This window comes from Euleptes europaea, chromosome 18 (assembly GCF_029931775.1).
Source record: "Euleptes europaea isolate rEulEur1 chromosome 18, rEulEur1.hap1, whole genome shotgun sequence".
Classification (NCBI taxonomy): domain Eukaryota; kingdom Metazoa; phylum Chordata; class Lepidosauria; order Squamata; family Sphaerodactylidae; genus Euleptes; species Euleptes europaea.
Window position 1 is genome coordinate 19,488,948 of NC_079329.1, and position 25,659 is coordinate 19,514,606.

A 25,659-nucleotide genomic window follows, 5' to 3' on the forward strand; every position below is an offset into this window, starting at 1 on the left:
CTTATCTATTGCTTTTACATATCCTAACTTGGAGGTCAAGGCCGTGTTCCTAGAATTCCCAGGAAGTTTCCCACTTGGGCAGTGACCACACACATCCTTGCTTATTTTCAGCTAGGTTGCAAGGTCATGTAAACTGCAACCTCATCCCTTAACCTTTTCCTCCTCTTGCAAAACAATCCCTTCTCATCCTGCATTGTGCTGTAATTTTGGGTCACTCTTCCCTATTTTGCCCTCTCCTTCTTTCTCTTGACAGGTAAAGAAAGAACTGTTTGGCTCTTCTGTTGTTTTCCCTAGAATATTCTCCATGCCTTCGCAAAGGGTTCATGCAAAAAAGTATTCTGCTCGGCAACCAATGTTCAGTAGCTCTGTAATTTACTCCAAGTAAGATTATATAGAGTCCCGTGGTGCCGAGTGGTAAACTGCAGTACTGCAGTCCAAGCTCTGCTCACAACCTGAGTTTGATCCCAATGCAAGTCGGTTTCAGGTAGCTGGCTCAAGGTTGACTCAGCCTTCCATCCTTCCGAGGTTGGTAAAATGAGTACCCAGCTTGCTGGGGGTAAAGGGAAGATGACTGGGGAAGGCAATGGCAAACCACCCCGTAAACATAGTCTGCCTAGTAAATGACGGGATGTGACATCATCCCATGGGTCAGGAATGACCCAGTGCTTGCACAGGGGACCTTTACCTTAAGATTTTATTGATTAATATAATTAATTGCAGGGTCTGCAAAATAGAGTTATACCATGGAGCATATGGTTGAGGACAGCAACAGTTACCCATCTTACTGGGCCCCCTTCTCTTCCTTCCTCCCCTTTTCATTTATTGCTGGGATATTAGAAATGAACTGCGCTGTTGATTTTAACTGATGTTATATTGCATTGGTTTTGTAACTGTATAATTATGTTATAAGCTGCTCTGAGCCTGGCTCGCCGGGATAGAGTGGCCCAAAAGTCCAATAAATTATTATTAATAATAATACAAGGAAAGTGGAACTGTCCCTTTGTCAAATGCTCCAGAAACTCCAGAAGAAGACATCTCACCAATTTGCCTCCACTGCTGTCTACTTGTACTGATCCACACAGCATTACAGGAACTGGGACAAAATTCATTTTCAGATTACCACTGTTTTTATCAGGTTAGGGCTAGCACACAGCAGAAGTGACCAATGTCACTTGGCTTGGGGTGCCATGATTTGACTAGGGCAATGGGGCAGAAGGAGGAGGTTAGGGTTGCCAACCTCCAGGTATTAGCTGGAGATCTGCTATTATAACTGATCTCCAGCCAATAGAGATCAATTTACCTGGAGTAAAAGGCTGCTTTGATAATTGGACTCCATGGCATTGAAGCCCCTCCCCTCCACAATCCCCGCCTTCTTCAGGCTGCAACCCAAAAACCTCCTGCCAGTCATGAAGAGGGACCTGGCAACCCTAGAGGAGGTGGGCATGGCTTATGGTCATCATGTCTTCCTGGACCTTATCTCTGGGTTCACAATAATCTTCACTGGCATTAGCAGTGCTGCTGGGGCTTACCTTCCTCCCAAACTTTGGCTGCCAGATCAGGGAGGTAATGTCCTGCACCTCTATCCCAAGGGAGGAAGGTGAGCTCTTGTGGATCTCCTATGGATGGCAAAAATACCTTGAGCTAACCCTGGATGTGGGCTGCCATCCATGTGAAAAGAAAAAATCAATCCTCACGGAATCTTCCAGAGTAAGGTTGCAGGTAGCAGAAATTCATGTTTACCACAGAACTTCCTGAAGATGTGCAGTCAGCTGCTGTTGTTTTTCAATTTTAGGAGGCTACCAATTGGGATCGTGCACCTTTTGCTCCAAAGGAGCAATTCATTAATTAAGTAGTATTAATTAAATGCGACTTCCATACTACTAGCTTCCTTTGTGTGTGTGGGAATGTGTACTGCTGTTTAAGAAGAATGGGGATGGCCCTTCTAACCAACCCAAGACCTTACAATGCTGCTACTTCCCCACAGTTGTAAAGTAATATTTAGTGACACTTAAGTAACCAACTCAGTTACTTACGACTCAGCCTTCCATCCTTCAGAGGTCGGTAAAATGAGGACCCAGCTTGTTGGGAGTAAAGGGAAGATGACTGGGCAAGGCACTGGCAAACCACCCCATAAACAAAGTCTGCCTAGTAAACGTTGGGATGTGATGTCACCCTGTGGGTCAGGAATGACCCGATGCTTGCACAGGGGACCTTTACCTTTAAGTAACCAACAATGCAATCCTAAACTGAGTTACACTGTTCTAAGTCCATTGAAGTCAATGGGCTTCGAAAAGGGTAACTTTGTTTAGCAGCAATGAATGGAAGCAGCCCAGATTATTGTCCACACAAACACCATTCACCTATCAAGGCCACTGTTGTCTATTCTGAGTTCTCTCCAGGGTCTCAGGTGGAGATCTCTCACATCACCTGATCCTTTGAACAGAAGATGCCTGGGATGTAAGCTGAGACCTTCTGCATACAAAGCTAAAGTTCTATCACTATGCTACTGCCTACTGGGGAACTTCCTTGTAGACGGTACCAATAACTTGAATGAGATTTATCTCCTTCTGCTGAACTTGTAGTTTAAATGAATCACAGGACTTCCATGCATTCTATCACAAGAAAGCTTCAACTCCTCTCAGCATCTTTTGATGCTAGTTCCAGCCTTGTCCTCCAAATCGTCGAAGGTTTGCGTGCTCACATTTGTTCCGTGTGGTTTTCTTAACCACTGAACAGCCAGAAACAAATTTATGGTTTGTAATTTTACTTTCTGCATTTTCTGCCTTTGATAAGCTTTTCATTAGAGAGCAAAGAGGGAATTTTATTGGCATGGGTGGCACATTCAAGATGAAGCAGCTGTCCCACTGTCATTTCAGATGCCATTGGAGGAAAATATGATTACCAATGCCTTCTTGTCTTGGTGACTGCAGAAGGAGATGGATACACATGGGTTTGTGTTTTCAGATGAGTCAAGGAGATCCCTTCCAGTCTAGCAGGCATCCTTCAGCATCATAGTGGTATTGAGCTGGAGAGTCTGGAGATGACGGAAATGAAGGGACTGGATTGTCCTGTTTGCAACGTAATTGCAGTTAGAAGAAGTGAAAACAAAGAGCTGACATTAAATAAATGATAAAGGGGAAACAAACAAACAAACAAACACTTGGCTTACTTTAACAGTTATCCATGCCGCTTACATCACCGTTTTCCAAGTCCTGTTCATAGTCTCGTCTAAACATAAGAAACATAACAGTATGAATTTTGGCATGCAAAGCTTAAAGAACCCAACTACTTCAGAATCACAAGTATCAAAGGAAGATGCAGGCAAAAACTAGTTAATTTGTTAATGCTCGCACTATTCAAATTCATGTTATTTGTCAGGGAGTTATGGAAGTCCTGGACTCCTTGCCTGGTGGTTTCTGCTACCAAGCCACAGGAGAGAGGAGCCAAGGAAGAGGAAGAGGAGGGAAGAGGAAGGAAGAGGAAGAAGAAGAGTTGGTTTTTATATGCCGACTTTCTCCACTTCTTAAGGAAGACTCAAATTGGCTTACAATCACCTTCCCTTCCCCTCCCTCAACAACAGACACCCTGTGAGGTAGGTGGGGCTGAGAGAGTATGACTAGCCCAAGGTCACCCAGTTGGCTTCGTGCATAGGAGTGGGGAAACAAATCCAGTTCACCAGATTAGCCTCCGCCGCTCATATGGAAGAGTGGGGAATCAACCGAGTTCTCCAGATCAGAGTTCACCACTCCAAACCCACCGCTCTTAGCCACTACACCATGGGTGAGCAAAACTCCTTGCTGTGTCTGTCTGAGGTCTGAGTAAAGGTGTAGATCAGGGGTGTGAAACATAAAGCCCACAGGCCAAATCCAGCCCCTTGAGAGCTCTTATCGAACCCATGAGCCAGCCAAGGAAGCTATCACCCCCTAGTCTCGATCTGGGCTGGTAAGGAATGGCCCGACCTGACCAAGGAACATTTACGTCATATCTGGCCCTCATAACAATTGAGTTTGACTCCCCTGGGGTAGATCATCGTTTTGAGCTGAGACCCACTGGGTTTGAGCAGGAACCCTTACATACTTCTTCTCTAGGGTTGCCAACCTCCAGGGACTAGCTGAAGATCGCCTGCTATTACAACTGATCTCCAGTTCATAGAGATCAGTTCACCTGGAGAAAATGGCCACTTTGGCAATTGGACTGTATGGCATTGAAGTCCCTCCCTTCCCTAAACCCCACCTTCCTTAGGCTCTGCCCAAAAAAACCTTTCGGTTGTGAAGAGGGACCTGGCAACCCTAGGTGGGGCTGAGAGAGTTTGGAGAGAACTGTGACTAGCCCAAGGTCACCCAGCAGGTTGCATGTGGGGAATCTAATCTGGTTCCCCATATTAGAGTCTGCTGCTCACGTAGAGGAGCAGGGAATCAAACCCAGTTCTCCAGATTGGAATTTGTCGTTCAACTTCTTAACCACTACACCACGCTTGCTCTCAATCCAGAACAAGCTGGTCACCTTTTAAGGGTCCACAAAGGAATGGGGGTGGGCTTTTTCCAAATTGTTAAGTGAGGGGTGCTTTGTTCCCCTTGCTTTATATTGTTGATGGGTTCATGGCTACTTGTGGGTAGGCAGGAACTATTATTTATTTAATTTATTTTACAAAATTTATACTCTGCCTTTCTTTCATTATAAGGACCAACAAGGTGGCTAACAAATCAAGTAAATTAACAGCATGATTGCCAAAATATTATATCTCAAAATTACATAAATTTGTATTATATTAATGCATATTCAAAAGTTTACATGCCAATTTTCACAATGTTGCAAAAAATTTATAATGAATTTCCTGCAAATAAGCATAATAAGCAAAAATAAGAAGGTAAGCATAATATTTCCAGGTATTGTTCTGTAACTAAAAGTACAAGCAAGTATAATTGTCCATACAATAGTCTTGATATAACTAATGCAAGTTCCTTCTCTGTGTATAAGTGAAACTAATAACAATGAAGTAATGAAGCCAGACTATGACCAACAAGGCTGAGAAGAGATGATGGGAGTTCTAGATAACTTCCCATTTCATCTTCAAGATAAGGCTTCCTCGATCCACGTACCTTTGTTTGTTAACCACCATAGACGTCATGAGAATTCTATTAAACTTCTATTAACAGAATTCTCATGATGTCCAACCTCCAGGCAGTGGCAGGAGATCTGCTATTACAACTGACCTCCAGCCTATAGAGATCGGATCACCTGGAAAAAATGGCCGATTTGGCTATTGGCCTCTATGGCATTGAAGAAGAAGAGTTGGTTTTTATATGCCGATTTACGATCACCTTCCCTTCCCCTCCCCACAACAAACACCTTGTGAGGTCAGTGAGGCTGAGAGCTTGAAGAGAACTGTGACTAGTCCAAGGTCACCCAGCTGGCTTCATGTGTAGGAGTGGGGAAACCAACCCGGTTCACCAGATTAGAGTCTGCCACTAATGTGGAGGAGTGGGGAATCAAACCTGGTTCTCCAGATTGGAGCCCACCACTCCTAACCACCACTCTTAACCACTACACCATGCTGGCTTTCCCCTCTCCAAACCCCACCCTTCTCTGTCTCCACCCTCCAAATTTGCAGGTATTTCCCAACCCGGAGCTGGGAACCCTACCAATAACCAAACTCTTAGTTGCTAGAGTAGCATATCGGTGGAGAGAGATAAGACTTTATACTCTCAGCATTGTATTATGTGCAGACTAGAATAAACCAAGGAGCCCTGTGGTGCAGTGTGGTAAGCTGCAGTACTGCAGTCCAAGCTCTGCCCACGACCTGAGTTCAATCCCAACAGAAGTTGGTTTCAGGTAGTTGGCTCAAGGTTGACTCAGTCTTCCATCCTTCAGAGGTCGGTAAAATGAGGACCCAGCTTGCAGGAGGTAAAGGGAAGATGACTGGGGAAGGCACTGGTAAACAACCCCATAAATAAAGTCTGCCTAGTAAACGTCGGGATGTGACATCACCCCATGGGTCAGGAATGACCGGGTGCTTGCACAGGGGACCTTTACCTTTTACCTTTAGTATAAACCAAGCAGGAATGCTGGTCAAGTTGGGAGCCGGAGTAGACTTGCCCCAATGTTGATAGTAATGGTAAACTGCTTGTTATGCAACAAACTTCACTCAAAAGGCCAAGGTATCAATTGATATAGATTAGTCATTAATAAAGCTTCATTCAACCCAGATGCTTGGGTTTCATATCCTCATTCTAGATTCTGGCACCATAGCATATCTAAGCAACGACAATACTAAAAGTGCAACACTCTACAGAGTTACACCAGACTTGAGTAACTCTACATAGGACTCCCCTTGGTATCCACTAGTGCCAATGATGACTTACCTATCTAGTACATCTAGTATCATGAGCTGTTTGCATTCTCCAGTTGCTTTCACCCATCCACAATATGGATCTCTAGAAGCTATGCAGTACCTTATCGAAGGAGACATACAATGGTCATTCCAGAATTCTTTGCATGTGCCATCAATACTTGGTGGTAATTTTGAGAAAGGAGTGGATAAGGAATACCTACTTTTTGCACCTGCCATAAAGTGCGCAGCTTCCAAGTGGAACTTTTATAACACAGTTTGGGAACGCTACATAAAGGGCACCAGATCGCTTATCCAGCTCCATGCTCACAATACTTAGATATTCCTCACCATTATCATTGCACCTGATTTTTTTTTTTGGGGGGGGGGGGAGAAGACAGTTCTATAAATGATGGAGAATTTGATTGTAACAGAAATATTCCAAAGTAAGCATAATACAAAAGGCATAGATATTTTCAATTTAAAAAATCAGGCATATCACTGCAGAGGTACAAATATTTTTTTTTTTAAAAAACTAGCATTGTTATTTTCATTTCTATAACTTTTTCATTGAGAGCCTTTTTGTTCCTTCATTTTGCTAACTACCAGTGACATATATTTATGACTGGAGATGAAACAGAATAAGACTGTAATCCTAAAAACACTCTCCTGGGAGTGATTCCCATTGGTTGAAATGGGACATAGTTCTGAGTAGCCCTGTTGCAGTCTGCTTTCTAAGATGGTGAGCTATTTGTTGGGAGATGAAAGGGAAATGACATTTTGGGATGGGAAGCATAGGAATAGTGTTCTACTATTTTGCATTGTAGATTTACAAAATTGGGGTTAGATCCAACCAGTTTTCCCAATGGTAAAAAGGGAGAACTCCCCTTGACCACCCCAAAAAGCTATTCTAGGGATCATGGAACCTGCACAGACAATGTAGGATGGGGACTATAGTGAGGAGGACAATTAGGTAGGATTGAGTTTAAAAGCTGATTCAATGCAATCCACGGTTAGGAATTTGGAGTGCTCACATCTTTCATAACAGATTTTAAATCCATAAAAACAGCACCACACAAAAATAAAATAACATAAAAACAACAAGACGTGCGCTTGAAAATTCAGATCTAACCATTTTCTTGGCTCATAAAAATAGAAACACTGATAATCCACGAGTTTACAGCCCTGTGTTGATCAGTTTATAATCCTCAAATTAGTTTTATAATCCACCGTGTATTTTAACCAACAGAGTATATATAAAGGCAATTTTGGGTTTTAATATACAGAGCTGAATAGAATAATATGTAATCATGGTAGAATGCCATAAATGATGAACAAAGAGGCTTCAAGAACAATGGGGCTCTCACAAGACCGTGATGTAAATCCCCTCATATATATATATATATATATTAAAGAAACAGAATGAATGATACATACTTGTCAGGCTTGTAAACGTGCATTTCCTCGACCAAAATGCTGACACTCAGAAGAGGACCATCTCCTGACCTGTCCCAGACCTTTAAAACTCTGCCCTGCTCTGTTCCTAGGAAAGCCACAATCTGGTCCTCTCTTGGCCCAGCAGAAGTATCTATAACAATTTTTGTCATTTGATATCTGCAATGAGAATATTATCCATTTAATTATTACATTAGACCACCATTACAATAGCTGGAGATCTCCTGCTATTATAGCTGGTCTCCAGCCAATAGAGATCAGTTCACCTGGAGAAAATGGCCGCTTTGGCATTGAAGTCCCTCCTCTCCCCAAACCCCATCCTCCTCAGGCTCCACCCCCAAAACCTCCCAGTGGTGGCGAAGAGGCACTTGGCAACCCTACCCCCACTAACTGTTCTCAGAATTCCAACATGTGCTCAGTGAGTTTGGAGACCCCTGAATTGGTGACCCTTACATTAACTTGTTAATCAAATGTGTAGTTACGCAAAAACGTTAGGGAAAGAAGCTCCCTCCATTCTGGGTGGAGACACCAGGCCCTAAGGATTACTTAACGTTGGGGTGTACTTTCTCCCTCCTGAGAGGGAAATAAGGGAGGTGACCAAAATGGGAAAAGTTTGTAACTCTGAGTTATTTCACCAGTACTCACATTGATTGGGCAAAAATGTGCTCAGGTCATGCCATAACAACAAGCTTTCTATACACAATAAATGATGGTGCATTGTAGCTGTTGGTCAGCCCTGGTTAGTATTTGGATGGGAGAACACCAAGGAATACCAAGGTTGCTATGCAGAGGAAGGCACTGGCAAACCACCTGTTAGTCTCTTGCCATGAAAACCCCCAAAAGGAGTTGCCATAAGTCGGCTGCGACTTGACGGCACTTCACACACACACACACACACACACACACACACACATTGTGGCTGTTGGTCATAGAGCCAGCTAGATGTGTAACAACTGTAGATAGTTCTGAGTGGGGCTTGAGACTTGGCAAGAGATGCAGACATTGCACTGATTGGAAACAGTAGTCACAGAGCTATTATTCAGTATTCATGTCAATGCAAAGTAAGTTCAAAACAATCACTTTTGATTTCAAAAGAGGGATTTTTGCTAAAATGAGGAAACCAGTCAGAAGAGAGAATTAAGAAAATCAAATTAAGGCTGTTAAGGATAGGACACTTTGGAGGACATTTGATTCATAGGGTCGCCATGAGTCGGAAAAGACTTAACGGCACTTAACACACACACAAGCCAAGTCCTACTATTTTGTTCATTGGAGGTCCTTGCTTCTGATCAAATTTTTAAAATTGTAATCCATCTTTTGAGTCTCAGCAAAAAAGGCAGGCCCAAAATGTAGTAAATAAAACCAAATAAACATTATTTTTCCCCCAACAGGCTAGACCAGTTTAGGGCTTGAAACCTAAAGTTAACTTGGGATTTCAGCCTCCTAAATAACACACCAAGGTAATCTGGTGCTGAGATAATTACCTGACCATTGTCATTAGAAACCAGGGTTTGGTAGAAGTTGATGGCACTGCTTCATCCATGAGATTATGCATTTTCTTAAAAACTAGAACCTTAGCTGGAAAGTCAGTGGAGGATTTGTACTTTTCAAAGGGTTTGGAGCCAGCACAGGTACCGGGCCTAAGAATGGGTGGAAAAAAAATGCAATTATTGACTACTTCAGGGCTAGGGTTGCCAGGTGCCCGGTGGTGGCGGGCAAACCCCCGGCAATTTGCCCCTCTGCCCGCCAACCACCTGAGGGTCGTTGGGCAAAAGTGCACACGCTCGTACACACGGTGCACATGCCACTTCTGGTTTACAACCAGACGTGCCGCCTCGCGAGGGGCCTTATATCACTCAAACTCTTAGTTTGAGTGGTAAAGGGCCGCTTTACCACTCAAACTATGAGGTATAAGGCCCCTCGCGAGGCGGCACTTCTGGTTGTAAAGAGGAAGTGATGCGCATGCGCGCATGCAATCCCAACCTCAGCCCCATAGCCTCCCGCCAGAGGAGAGGGGGGGACCTGGCATCCCTATTCAGGACAGATATCTGACATAAACCATTTTTTAAAAAAAAAAAACTTGTTATAAGGCATGAGGGTACCTGAACAGCCTCTAAGTTAGGGGTGTCAAACTCATTTGTTACGATGGCTGGATATAACATAAACATCACTTGGTCGGGCAGAGCCATGCCTCATCAGCCTAGATCGAGATGGGGGGGCGGTGGCTGCCTTGGCTGGCTCACGGGCCGGATAAAAGCTCCCAAGGGGGCGGATCTGCCTCCAGGGCCGTATATTTGACATCCCAGCAGAAACATTCAGGAGATAAATAATTGCAACAACACAGTATACAACAGCATGTGGATCCAGTCTGTTATGTATTGGTGTTACCCACAATACATAATAGTGTCTTTGGTTTCTTCTGTGCCTAGTATTTCCATCGTTTGAATTTAGCTGTGGGGAAATGTATGAATCCCTAAAAGAGTTGTGCTATGTTAGAAATAAAACCAGATAATTCAGAGCTCCAACATCTGGAAAGAATTTCAAATAGCGCAAATTTTGGAAACAACCCTGTGTTAAACTATGCCTCTCCTGGTATACCCCCGGAGGACGTTAAGATCGGTGGATGAGAACCTACTGGTGATCCCTGGCCCTAAGAGTTTGCTGCTGACCTCAACAAGAGCCAGGGCCTTTTCTGCCCTGGCTCCAGCCTGGTGGAATGCTCTGCCTGGTAACATCAGGGCCCTGTGGGACTTAAAAGAGTTCCTCAGGGCCTGTAAGGCAGAGCTTTTCCACCAGGCCAACAACTGAGGACAGCCACTGATATCATCTTTACTGGCCTCCCCCCCCCATCCCTCCTCCAAATATGGGAATAATATAGGTTGAAGGGGTGCCACCTGTACAGCACTTACCGTATAAACTAGTGCACCATCAGGTTGGGGGGTTTAGAGTTTTATTGGCTTGTTATGTATTATTGAATGTTATTCTATGTCTTTTAAATGATGTTACCAGTCCTGAGCCAGCTTGCTGGGGAGGGCAGAGAGAGATGGCTCCCCCATACCATTGCCTGAATGTATTCCATAGAAGAATCCAAGTTAGTTTGCCATATAACCTAGCATAACTTTCCACTATTGCCTATGAGCAAATTCGTCAAGCGACTTATAAATCTATTTGGCTTAACTTTACATATACACCTAATTGACATTTGCTTTGGTATCTTGTATTACAGAAACAGAACCACAGCCTTTGAAGCCATTGGTTTCAGTGGAGTTAGAATGATGTAACTCTGCTTAGATAACTGCAAAAGATAACTTTCTGGTATTTACACTGCATACTAAATTTCCGTTTCTGTGAAATCTACCAAGCACCCTGCATTACTGTACAGACAATACCTGGGTTTTGGCACATCCTCTGGATGAACAGATGTCCATACTGTGTCATGGTCCTTCTGACTTTTGAAATTCCCAGCAAATACCTTCTCAATATCACTCATATCAAAAGCGCAGACAGCAGAGCCAGGGATGCTACAATGTAAAATTCCCAGAAATAGTTACAAGTGAAGCACATTCTCATTTACAACTAAAGCTACAGCTATAACTATAAAGGTAAAAAAGGTAAAGGTCCCCTGAACAAGCACTGGGTCATTCCTGACCCATGGGGTGATGTCACATCCCAACATTTACTAGGCAGACTTTGTTTACAGGGTGGTTTGCCAGTGCCTTCCCCAGTTATCTTCCCTTTACCCCCAGAAAGCTGGGTACTCATTTTACCGACCTTCTGAAGGATGGAAGGCTGAGTCAACCTTGAGCCAGCTACCTGAAACCAACTTCCATCGAGATCGGACTCAGGTCGTGAGCAGAGCTTGGACTGCAGTACTGCAGTTTACCACTCTCCGCCACAGAGCTCACAGCTATAACTATATATCTATATAAATTCAGAAACATGATGATTATGCAGGAGACATTTCACTTGATTCTGTCTTTGAGCAGTGACTATAAAGGCCTGCTCCTATTCAAGCATGTTAGATGTACCATTGGGCAGTCAGTTCCTGTCAATGTCTTTGGGTGAGTCATTCTCTATAAACCTACTTCACAGGTTGCTGGAAGGATAAAATGGAAGGTGGGGAACCATGTATGCCACCCAGAGCTCTTTAGATGAGCGGGGTTTGACAAAAATATATTTTAAAAAATCAGATTTTTTTCCAAAAAGTAAAATTTGTAGCATATTACTTGAATCAGGAAATGAGACAAGATTGTGAGATATTCTGAGAACTCATAATGCAAAGGATAACTGAATTTTGAGAGTCACATCCCATTTTCCAGTTGGAAGTTCATGTTCTAAGTTTAACACATTTAACATTCAAACTCACAGTCCCCCCGATATCGCCATTTGCATTCTCAAAACTAGAGCGGATGCAATTTGCACATCGATGCACCTTAACCAAGAAGTTGAACCTGGGAAATGCTGCTATCCATCCCTTGGGGACCCTGAAAATCATTGGATTTTCGTATAAATTTCTGAATGAGAGAGTTGGCAGGAGCAAATCCAGTATTGCCTTGCACAGAAGATGGGCTTCAGTTAAGTACAAATGTACTACACATATTTTTTCGGGCCGGATCTAGGGGTGGGGGCAAGGGGGCAACAGCACACAGAGGGGGGTAGTGGCAGCAGCAGAGTATATAAAGAATATATATATATATATATATATATATATATATATATATATATATATATATATATATATATATGGGGGGCGTCGATTTGTACTTTTGCCCCCCTTCCAAAAAAATGTAGCTCTAATCCTGGTATTTTCTATACATTTAGCATCTGCTTGCAAAGACCATCGCAAAAATCACACTTAAAGCAAAAAGTATCACCAGACTTGAGCACTTGGGGAGGGGGAAATGGGAGTTCAGAGGGGAAAATATGGAATATAATGATGTTGGTTGGATCCAATCAGTTTTTTCTACTGATGGGAAAAGGAGGAGATGTCACCTTTGACCACCAAAAAAGCTGTGCTGAGCTATCAAGGGGCCTTGCATGGACGGAAGCCATGTTTGATGGGAGCTGTAACAAGGAGGGGAACTGAGCCTGAGTGAGTGGGGAAAGCTGACTGGTTCCAACTCTACCTTTTTGACTAAAGAGTCTAGATTCTCTTGAATGATCTGAATTTGCAAAAGATGCTCCAGAGAAAATAACTAATGGGAACAGCTCCAGAAATGAGGGATACACAGTTCAAGGATTCCCTTTTATTAATGAACAGGCAAGCCCAATGGAAGTCATACGGTGTGTGATTTTGAGAAATCTGTTGGCATTAACAAATATATTTCCATGGACCATTTTTTGCGTAGCAGTTTTACTGAAGATCTTTGGTGTCGGGGCATACATAGCTGTGGCAGTAGGGGGAGGGCAGTGAGGAGAAAATATAATTAACAGCAAATTGGTTCTTCTGCTAGGAACAGAGAGAAGTAAATATTTCCAGTTGGAATAAGGGGAGGAAGACTTGAGTTCCAAAAGATGGTAGCATATGAGTCTTCTTTAATCATCATCATCATCATCATCATCATCATGTGCTGTCAAGTCACAATCAACTTCTGGTGACCCCAGGACCAAGGGGTTTTCAGGGCAAGAGATGAGCAGAGGTGGTTTGCCATTGCGTTCCTCTGCACAGCAACCCCATGCTTTCTTGGTGGCCTCCCATCCAAGTACTGACAGTGGCTGACCCTGCTTAGCTTCCAAGCTCTGGTAAGAGATGGATAGTCTGGGCTGTTAGGCTGATACCTACTTCCCCACACAAGTCATTTTACTATAAAGCAGGACAAGGTTTTAGTTTGTTGGTTTACTCACCACACTTTAAAATTTGGTCTGCTGCCCATATGCCTTAGTATTTAATAGCAACTGGGTTAAGTACAATGTATTACATTTTTCTTCAACATGGCCACATAGACAGGAGAAACACACACATCAGATTGTTTGACAATGAGGAAGAAAGTTTCCTGTAGAAGTTACCTGTGTGTAGGAGTGGTGAAGACTGCCACAACAATATCCCGACCTTTGATTTGGACAACGTTTGTAACAGATCGCAGTACATTAAAATAGAAAGGGGTATCACTATGGACTGAACAGATCATTCGTGCCTTCAGGAAGGAAGTCCACAGTTTTTGGAGAACTCTCTTTCCTCCCATGTCATTCTTGCAAACTCGAGCTACTCTGGGTACAATTACCTTAATGAACAAAGGGAGGGGAAATGAGAGAATATAAACATCTGTTTGTTTGTTTTTTAAAAAAGGATTTCTCAGAAGCTTTTTTACTATTTTTTTTTGCCACCAATACAAAGATAGAAATTACAGTGTATAATACTTTATACATACATACATTCCATTTTTTTCTTTTAATGTGCAAAACAAATGAAGAGCGGGGTCAGCTTTTGGGGCTGATTAAAAGGAAAAGTGGGGTCCCCTTTTGACCACCCAAAATGTCTACATTGGGGATTATGTGACCTTCATTGGCAAAAGCCTGTGGGACAGGGGTTGTAGTAAGGAGAATACTTGAGAGGCAGCCAATTCCTTGAGGGGGTGGAGCAGAGGGGCCCAGGAGCGGTGCAGCCATGCAGCCTCCTCAGAGGCTTCCCAGCCTTTTAAAAAAGTAATACATGAAAAAAGGGGGAAATTCCCCATAGTGAACAGTGAGGCTGTGCCGCTGAAAAAGGTCATTTAAACCCGAAACCTATTTAAACTGATTTTTTTTTCAACAGCCCTACTGTGACTAGCCCAAGGTCATCCAGCTGGCTTCATGTGCAGGAATAGGGAAACCAACCTGGTTCTCCAGATTACATTCCACTGCTCTTAACCATGACACCACACTGGCTCTCATTAAGGGATATCTCCACAAGGAAAGAGGCTAAATATTTACTTTTTAAAAATGAAAACTGAGACTTCCCATCATTACAACAGTACATCGATATATCAATACTACAGGGATTTAAAAAAAAAACCCACAAATGAAACAGGGGGGAGGAGAGGGAGTGATGATGATAGTACAATCATCAAAAAGTGGGCTCGAGGTGGGCAGGACAGAGAGAACAGACAGAAACATTATGAACGAGAGAAAAGGTGCCTTAAAATTGGCTTCTGGATAAAGACTGGGGTAAAAATGGTCTAAAAAAAAAACAACAGGAAAAAAGGGAAGGAGACAAAAAAAAACCTGGCGTAAAAACTAAAGAGACAAAAATGTGCATGTAAATTAGGGGATAAACCAAAGTACTATGGAGCCAGAACCAACAACAACAACAAGAGCCCATGCAAAAAGGCCCCCTTCTCCAAATGACTTTGCCATTGTTACTGTATGGCTGGTATTTCAACAGCGTTCCTAGTTTGTGATAATGATTTTGTCCCTTACCTTACCAAAGGTCCTGAATTCCAGTGATACTTCATGAAAAAAGATATAGATGTAGTTGCCATAATCCACTGCATGAATAAAGCGAGGATCTATGAATAAGACAGAAGGTTCCGATCAGGCATATATAAATATGAATGTTTATTGATTTATTTCTAAAATCTATTTAGATTTCTTTTAGATCTGCTCCAGGTGACTCGCAACAACAAAAACAACAACAAAACATTGAAAACAATAAAACCAAATATTGATATTGATATAAAATACTAAAAGTAAACAAAACATTGATATGCATGATTGATATTGTGAGAAAGCAATAAACAACCCAAGTAATTTTTTTTTTAAAATCATGCCAATAAGCACAGCCAATAAAAGCAATCAGAAATCAAATTAAGCGGGGCAACAAATCTGAGCAAAACATAACGTGTGTGTGTGTGTAAAGTGCCGTCAAGTCGCAGCCGACTTACGGTGACCCCTTATGGGGTTTTCAAGGCAAGAGACGAACAGAGGTGGTTTGCCAGTGCCTTCCTCTGCACAGCAACCCTGGACGTCCTTGGTGTTCTCCCATCTAAATACTAACCAGGGCTGACCCTGCTTAGCTTCTGAGATCTGACGAGATCAGGCTAGCCTGGGCCATCCAGGTCAGGGCAAAATATAACATACATTCCAGTTTAAAGTTAATACCCATTTTAAAAAGTTTTTTTTTTTTTTTTTTTTTTTTTTTAGCACAGGCAGATTCAGAAGCATTGGTGGATCTGGTGGGTGGGGTGCCAGATGCTTAATGTCCTAAAAAATGCATTAGTTAAAACATTTATTACCCGCCTTTCCTTGAGGCTCAAAGCCAGCTTTCTAATTACAATTTAAAATGTCCAAAATAAAATAATCCCTCATCATATAAATTAACTGCAATCTACAATGCAACTCAATCTATACAGCATCCCAACCCCCAAACTCTTCAGGGAGTTCATTCTGCAGAGTGGAAACTACAATAGACAAGAAACAGGCTCTGGCTGATGCCAGCAATGAGGGAACAACTGGTAAGGGAACAGCCAGTAAGTTTTTGGTATCATTTGAAGAAGAGTTGATTTTATACCATCTTTTCTCTACCTTTAAGGAGTCTCAAAGCAGTTTACAATCCCCTTCCTCTCCCCACAACAGACACATTATGAGGTAGGTGGGGGCGAGAGAGCTCGGAGAGAACTGTGACTAGCCCATGGTCTCCCTGCAGGCTTCAGGTGGAAGAGAGGGGAATCAAATCCAGCTCACCAAATTAGAGTCCACCACTCATGTGGAGGAGTGGAGAATTTAACCAGGTTCTCCAAATTAGAGTCCGCCACTCCTAACCACTACACCACACTGGCTCTATTTGTAAGAGAAATTACTGGGGGTGTATTTATAATAATAGCTGTAATTACTAACATCTCAGCAACGTTTCTGTGAAATCAAAGATGCCCTCCTACAGGGCCACAAAATCTCCCACTCCACAACAAAACTCCAGAAATAGACTCCTACAATTCATCTTCATCTAACTTTGTGTTTCTTTCCAGCTGCTGACTGCTGTTTCTTCAGCCACACCTACCCCTTTCAGTTCACATGAACACATGAAGCTTCCTTATACTGAATCAGACCCTGGGTCCATCAAAGTCAGTATTGTCTACTCAGACCGGCAGCAGCTCTCCAGGGTCTCAGGCAGAAGTCTTTCACATCACCTACTTGCCTAGTCCCTTTAGCTGGGGATGCCGAGGATTGAACCTGGGACCTTCTGCATGCCGAGCAGATGCTCCCCCACTGAGTCACAGCTCCTCCCCATTAAGATATGGCAGTTCTGTTACTGGATCGTAGGGTTGTAGAGTGCTCTATACCTTAAAAAACCTTGATATAGCTAAAATTGTCAAGGGAAGAGCCAATGGAACCAGCACAGCTGCAGAAACCTGTAGAGTGCAAAGAGAGCTTGTAGATCAGGCTTGTAGAGTACAAAGATAGCATGGAGTCTTCAAAGCACCGCTGTGTGCTTGCTTGAAGCGCACACACAGTGGGTGGGGTTGCCAGTTCCCCCCTCACCTTCAACAGGAGATTTCCGCCTGCGCACGCCAACGCAGCACTTCCAGTAACGGAAGTGTCGCATCGGCAAGGGCGTGCACTATTGCCCGCCGACCCTCAGCTGGTCGGCGTGCAGAGGGGCAAATTACCAGGGGTTTGCCCACCACCAGCGGGCACCTGGCAACCCTATGCCTTGGGTATCCTATTTTGGTGAAAAAGCAGCAAAAAGAGAAGGTTATAAATAAATAGATAAATAAATAAACAAACAAGCAAATAAACAAATAAATAAAATCTTTTCCATAGTGTAATGAAATAGCCATATTAAAAATGGGTATACTAGATCTTACCCTGGTAGCTCTTAAGGTTTATAAATGTCTTGAGCAGGGGTGTCAAATTCAGTCGTTATGATGGCCGGATATGTCATAAACATCACTTGGTCGGGCCAGGCCATGCCTCATCAGCCTATTTCGAGAGTGGGGGGATGGCTTCCTCAGCTGGCTTGTGGGCTGGATAAGAACTCTCAAGGGGCTGGATCTGGCCCACAGGCCGTATGTTTGACTCCCCTGGTCTAGGGCCAGCTGAAAGCCAGCATGGTGTAATGATTAAGAGTGGTGGATTCTAATCAGGAGAACCAAGTTTGATTCCCCGCTCCTCCACATGAAGCCTGCTGGAGACCTTGAGCCAATCACATTTCTCACAGAATTCTCTCAGCCCATGCAGATGCAGGCAATGGCAAATGTCTCTTGCCTTGAAAACCCTATGGTTTGTGTGACTTGATGACACCTACAGACATATACAAATTCAAATGTCTAATCAAAATTACTGCCTTTCCCCTCTCCTTCCTAGTTCATTCACCATAAAACCAGTTGAAATCTTGATCAGCTGTTTTCAAAGGCGGAAGATCTCCAAGGGTCCGCTGAAAGATAGGTTGCGTTCCTCGAAAGTTGCTCGTTGTGCCAGAATATAGACTTCCATCTGGGATTGGAGTTGTAAATGAAGGGAATGGAAAGAGAGAGAGAGGAAAAAAAGAGAGTACAATCACATTTCTATATCAATCAAAGGAACGGGTCATTAAAAACAACACCTGTTAACGCTTTCCTTCCTCCTGCAATCTTAAGAGCATTTAGCTGAGTCCATTGGTAGGATACCACCTGATATTCCTCATTTTCAAATGTTGTAGAGTGCCAAAGGGGTAGTACTTAAAAGAATAGCCTGTATTTCAGTTGATTTCATATATCAGGACTGAAATATTTAGCATAGTTCCATATTGAACTATGTATGCCTCATTATTCAGTCACACAAGATGGTGTGGCCTATCTACAATCCCAGTGATGTCTGGAAATTTAAATTTGACTTCAAGCCCCAGTGGAAACTCTGCAGTTACTTCATCACAGTTTAAGGCTCACACTCAATGTTATTTCAAGTACAGCAGCCTCCAGATATAATGCTTAAGTTTAACAACTATGAGGATGCTAATTGTTGGAGACTGAAAAGTTATCCATAACTAATGGATAAGGGGGGGGGGGAATCCAAATTATTCTAACTGTGCACAATGCATTTATTTAATAACTGATATACGATAATCATCCACATTTTAAATGAGTCACAGATCTGCTCAAAAACAATCTTCCTGTGCTCGGAGAAGTGGCAGGATTTTTTTTTTTTTAATGGCCATTGAGCCAACAGTGTGATTAAACTTCCAGAGAAAACCCAGAAATGATGTCAGTGCTCTCTAGGAATCGCCAGAAATTCTAAGGTTTTACCATATACTTTCTAGCAATTCTTAAAAAGGCATTTTTCCTGAAGTGACAGCAAGCCATCACCAATGATTGCCCCCAAGGTAGCTGGTTGGCCACTTTGAGAACAGAATGCTGGACTAGATGGACCTTTGGTCAGATCCAGGATGGTTCTTCTTATGTTCTTATGTCCCCACTACCTTGGTCCTGTAAGGTCCAGACTAGGGAGACTCGATTACTCCCTGGTTCAGTTCACCAATCGCAAGCAAGGAACCAATTGTGTGGCAATCAGTTCACTGTTTGTGAACAGTTCGAGCCTGTTCATTAGATTATTTTTCAAGTATTCGAAAAGTACAGTGGAGTGCAATCAGTGATGTTTCACACAGGTTTCTCACATAGCCCAGTAGCGGTCCTACTTTCCTCCCTCCTCCATAGATCTGTTAGAGATGTGTCTTGTCCAATGTTTTCTCTTCCCCATTTGATCCTAACATCAATCCTACGAAGTAGATAGGTTAGGCTGTGAGAGAAGAGCTGGTCCAAGCTCACCCAGAGATCTTCATGAGACTGTGGGGTTTAAAACCCAAGTCTCTCCGATCCTAGGCCAAAACACTGCATCCTCTCCCATGCCTTTTTTCTATAACAGTCCCCCGGATTTGGATGAACATCCTGTGGAGAGCCATGTGATCTCATTGGTGCTGGCCTTCACACTAGCAGTTAAGCATTTGTTGTTCAAAAGAGATTTTGAGATGAAACTATTTGTATTGGTCTTGATATATGTGGTCTGTTGTTCGTATGGGATGGAGCCAAGCAGCTTTTCAGCTGGAATAAAACAGACGTCTCTTTGGATCACCCAAAAAACACAGTGCTTAAAACCCTTCAACCTGCATGGACAAAAGCCATCTGGGACCGAGACTATAATAAGGAAGAGAACAGGGTGAGATGGTGTGAAAAAGCTGACTGGATCCAACCATTAACGTTGTCAGTACTGATGGGCTTTCAGTGAGATGTGTTCGCAATTAATATGTTGTTAGATGCTACTCTTGGGAAGAAAGATAGAATATAAAGTTTGGTTTTAAATGAAAAGTGTGTATGTTTCCATCCCTCATTACCTGCAAACAATGCAATATTGGGATCCTTTCCATCAAAAGGGCACCTGCCCCTTCCGGTGAATTCATCTTCGAAATTGAGATTCGATATCTAACAGCAACAACAATAAAATATCTTTAGACATAAATAGAAAGGACTGGTCCTCCTATCTTTGTTTTAGCTTACTCCAAAACGGGAGCCAGCATGGTATAGTGATTAAGAGCGGCAGACTCTAATCTGGAGAATAGGGCTGCCAGGTCCCTCTTTGCCATCAGCGGGAGCTTTTGGGACAGAGCCTAAGGAAGGAGGGGTTTGGAGAGGGGAGGGACTTCAATGTCATAGAGTCCAATTGCCAAAGCAGCCCTTTTCTCCAGGAGAACTGATCTCTATCGGCTGGAGATCAGTTATAATAGCAGGAGATCTCCAGCTAGTCCCTGGAGGTTAAACAAACAAAGTAAAGCACTGAAAGCACACTGTGTATGTACAGAAAATCCTTTTATCTAGAACATAACTGTGTTATTAAATTGCCTATGTCGAACAGGTATGTAGGAAAAAAGGTCCCTCAATATAATGCTTTTTTCGTGTCATATGCCCCATACAAGTAAAGTCCCAACTAATATTGTACCTGTATATGACCAAGAAAGGTACAATGAGAATGGGAGGGGCTGTGGCTCAGTGGTAGAGCATATACTTGGCATGCAGAAGATCCCAGGTTCGATCCCCGGCATCTCCAGTTAAAGGGACTAGGCAGGTAGGTGATGTGAAAGACCTGTGCCTGAGACCCTGGAGAGCTGCTGCCAGTCTGAGTAAACAATACTGACTTTGATGGACCCAAGGTCTGATTCAGTGTAAGACAGCATCATGTGTTCATGTGTTATACCTTCATGTGAGAAAGAAAACATTACAATAACTTTGGGAGTGCTTTTGCAAGTTCTCTCAACAAGGCACTCTTTCCTCTGTATTCTGGCTAATAAAACAAAAGAAATACACATAATCAGTATTGTCTGCTCTGACCAGCAGCAGCTCTCTAGAATCTGAGGTCTTTCATATAATCAAATACCTGCTCCTTTTTCATTTGAGGTACTAGAGATTGACTTGAGACCTTCTGTATGCAAAGTGCAGGGATGTTTTATGCTTTATTAATAATGTTCATACCTTATGATACCTGCATATTGGCTCAAAGGCATATGTCCCACAAACTAATATTTCAGTCTCACTTTTTTGCACGAGAACCTTAATAAAGTTATTACATTCCTCCTGGGTAAAAAAAAAGAGAGAGAGAGAGAGAGAGAGAGAGAGAAACATAATTTCATCAAACAAACTGAAGTTTAACGTAAAAATAGATTCCATTGCTAGGGTTAGTAATGAATTTGGCTGGTACAACTTACTGACTCCCAAGTACTCCAAAACATGCACAATATTGGCATGCCTGATGACTCAACGTTTCATCACATTGCACTCCAACTGAGACCCAGGACAGCTCATGGAGGAACCTTCCATGTGCAGAATGAGACTTCCACAAGTAGAAGGGTAATAATGTATGCAATGATGAGTTGGCTCCTACCAGCTTTTTTACTGAAGAAAGAGGGAAGGGAGACACTGGGGTGGTGGTGGTCTTGGACTGGGCATAGACCCCAGCTCCACAGGATGGAAACTACATATCAGGTCCTGGGGCCATACTAGTATATAGGAGCAGGAAATAGTAAATGACCTTTGTTCATCTCATCCCTTGGCAATCTTACAGGGTCAGCTGCATAAGTCAGCTGCAATGTGACGGCATTTTCCACCACCAATTGGAGAAGCTGGTGGGATTCAATCCAATGGTTTCTACTTTGTGCTGATGAGGGGGCAGTAACTGTTGAAGTAGGAAACAGTGTTTTCCATTCCAAATCACAGAGACATTTCTTAAAGAAGAGTAAAAAAACTTAACGGGTGAGCAGCTGCAAGAGAAATTAAAATTCATTACCTCCGTTTTTCCAAGTGATAGACATTTTGCTTCTTGCCTAGCACTGGGATTCCATTTCACTCCCTACAAGAATAATAAAGTAAATAAATTACAACCAAGAAGTTCTTGAATTGGATCCAACCAGCTTTTCTGTTGTGGTCCCTTTGACCACCCAAGGAAGCTATGCTAGTGATCATGAGAACTGCATGGAGAAAAGTCATGTAAGACATGGACTGCAGTAAGGCTGCAAATCAGGAAAGAACGCACGAAATAACTGGCCAGATCTGACCCATTATGTAGGATTTCAAAGAGAACAGTCTCCTAAAGAACACCAGTCATTGGCTACAAACCTATTGTAAGTTTGCTGTTCATTTTCTGTGTCTAAATCATCTAGCAGAGTCCATGGATTGAAAATGCTCACTTATTTTTTATAGTTATCTATTCAATATTTTTTTTTAAAAAGGCTCACTTGACACAGTCAAAAACAAGAGAAATTGGGCAATTAAAAAATAAAACACATCAGTAAACTGTTTTGGTTGGATCCTACTAGTTTTTCCACTGATAATGTGTGAAGTACTTGGAATAATGAAAGTACTATACAGAAGAAGACATGGCATCCCATTAACACCCACCAGTATGGTTCTTTGTGATCACTGAGATATTATGAACAAGGTTGGAATGTCTCTCTCACCCCCACATTTATTATTCATTTTTCCAGTGCCATGACATGAGAATAATAGAACAAAACTTACTACGCTATAGTATATTTCTTTTTCATGTTCTTTGTCCAGATCGATGACATAAATGTTGTTCCTATAAACAAAGGGGGGGGGATGAATGTCTTGATAAACAGATCATGTTTCACCAAAAAAAGATTAATGTGTGACTGGATAAATCAATGGGCAAAAACACATGGTCGTTTTAGCCTCCTTTATTCCCTGTTTCAGCCAGGATTCAGCCAGGATCGAATGCATGCGTTTTCACTGAACGTGAGTTCGATCCTGGCTGAATCCTGGCTGAAACAGGGAATAAAGCAACCATGCATTTTTTACCTTAAGCGACCATGCGTTTTCGCCCAATGTGAAACCAACCTCTTGTCTACAGGAAAATTCCTTGCATCAGATAAAGGTTTGGACCCAGCCACATTTTTCATTCGGTCTCATCCAATTCCTCTCCATACTACTGCCCCCCATGTCACATGGCTTTTTTATGTGCAAGTCCCATGATTCTCAGCATACCCTTTTTGGGTGGTCAAAAGGGGACCTTTTTTCAGCATCCAAAAGCTGGCAGGATCCAGCCCGATATATCACCAGTTGGGGGAAGGGAATTTATCCATCCAACCCCACATTTATTGGCAGCACAGGTGACTCTGAAAACTAATCTGAGCCTCCCGGCCAGGAGGCGCAAGTCAGTTTAAAGGGCAGCCCGCCCCCGTTCAGCGGGCTCCCCTGAAGGGGGAGGGCTGTCCTTTAAACTGATTTGTGCCTCCCAGCCGGGAGGCACAGGTCAGTTTAAAGGGCAGCCCGCCCCCCTTCAACGGGCTCCCCTGAAGGCGCGCGGGGGCCCTTTAAACTGACCTGCGCCTCCCGGCCGGGAGGCACAGATCAGTTTAAAGGACAGCCCGCCCCCCTTCAGCGGGCTCCCCTGAAGGCGCGCGGGGGCCCTTTAAACTGATCTGCGCCTCCCAGCTGGGAGGCGCAGGTCAGTTTAAAGGGCAGCCCGCACCTTTCAGCGGGCTCCGCTGGAGAGGCGCGGGCTGCCCTTTAAACTGATCTGCGCCTCCCGGCCGGGAAGAACAGATCAGTTTAAAGGGCAGCCCGTGCCTTTCAGCGGGCTCCCCTGAAGGGGGGGCGAATTTGCCGGATTTATTCGCAAACTCCCGAACTCGCTGAATTCGGCCTTCCCGGTTGCCCGCCAGTTTTGAGTTCGGATCCGTCCGAACAGAAAATCACCGAATCAGGGGAAATTCGGTTGATTTTCAGTTTGGGCCGAACCGAATTGGCAGCCCTAGAAGAGTCCACTAAGTAAAATATATCAATAAAATCCCATATCTAAAGAGGCAAATAAGCTAGCTTCTAAAATGTGTATCTATCAAATTTTACCTATTTGTAAATTACATCATTTCGGCCTTATATATAGCAACACAAAATATGGCCACACATCTTGAAGTTTGTGGGCTACTATCTTCCAGTAATCATTGGATACAAATTTTATCAGGTAGCCCTATATTATTTCTTAAAATTTCTTAGATAGTCTTAGATCTTAACTCATGATGGAGAGAGCAGTATAAAAAGACTTGTTCGCAGGTCTCAATTTCTTCACCATTGCACGGGCCAACTCTCTCGGAAAGAGGAGTTTTTTTTATATCTGCCTTCTAGGACGGTCAATGGCAAAGCTCCACATCTGGCTAACGTGAAAGCTCTTCTAAATTTGTTCACCTCCATTGTCGTCAGATATGGGGCTGCCTTCATCAGGTGTCTGAACTTCTGTGAGGCTATGAAACGAGATAACCTTGCGAGGTCATGCTGTCTCTCAGTGTCTTCGAAGAGGAGTAGTGTACAAATTATCAGCTTCCCCCCCTTACGATAGTTCAGTGATGGCGAACATTTTAGATACCGAGTGCCCAAACTGCAACCCAAAACCCACTTATTTATTGCAAAGTGCCAACAGGGCACAGCTTGGTGGCAGGGGCTTTTAACCGAGTGGTTCAAAGCCCCAGTCCACTTCCCTGCACTCCCCCCGCCCAGGGGTCTGTAACCCATTCAGACAAGCCGAGAGCCAAGGCTGGCGAGGGAGGGGGAAGGAGGAGGATGGTTCGGGTGGGGGGAAGAGGGAGAAAGATATGGATTTAACCTAGGGTTGCCAGGTCCCTCTTCACTACCAGCGGGAGGTTTTTGGGGTGGAGCCTGAGGAGGGCGGGCTTTGGGGAGTGGAGGGACTTCAATGCCATAGAGTCCAATGGCCCAAGTGGCCATTTTCTCCAGGTGAACTGATCTCTATGGGCTGCAGATCACCTGTAATAGTAGCAGGAGATCTCCAGCTAGTACCTGGTGGTTAGCAAAACCCAAAATAGCAGAAAACATTCACTAAGATAATAATTCAATTAGGCATATGTATTTCCAATAATATATTCATTAGTAATGCCCAAATCATGTGAATTCTTATCAATTCTAAATCATATCAGTTCGCATATATGCTGTTAAATCACAAGCATTTCTAATCAGTAAAGTCTTTTGTGCGTGCTGGCAGAGAGGGCTACGCGTGCCGGAGTCGGCACTCGTGCCATAGGTTCGCCAAACTCGTCAACGCCTTTCACAATGCCTACCCAGACAGACCAGCCCCCTTGCAGGATGGGAGGGGGCCTTAAGGGGAGCAGGATGTCAGGCTGTTATCTCGGTTTAGATGTTTCCTCTGTTCCTTTGCTGAACCGTCCAGACTTCAAGGACGGCTCCACATACCAAAGCCTGGGAACGCTACTCCTGGGAAATTGTGCTCTGTTTATGCTTTGTAATCTCCCGCCGTTTTCATGCTTTATATTCCCAACTAACGAGCAAGACACCCATAGCTGTCATCCTATTCTCAATGCACTGTATTGCCTATTTGACCAGTAAAAGCCATCTGCTTGGAATCTAATTGTCTCTGTGGTGATTTCTGGTTCTTTGGGTCAAGAGCTGACA

At 43.3% G+C, this 25,659-nt stretch overlaps 1 pseudogene; it reads right to left on the minus strand.

Moving 5' to 3' along the window:
• Positions 1 to 2,872: 2,872 nt before the first annotated feature.
• LOC130490767 (semaphorin-6A-like) lies at positions 2,873 to 24,104 on the minus strand (annotated as a pseudogene).
• Positions 24,105 to 25,659: the final 1,555 nt, after the last annotated feature.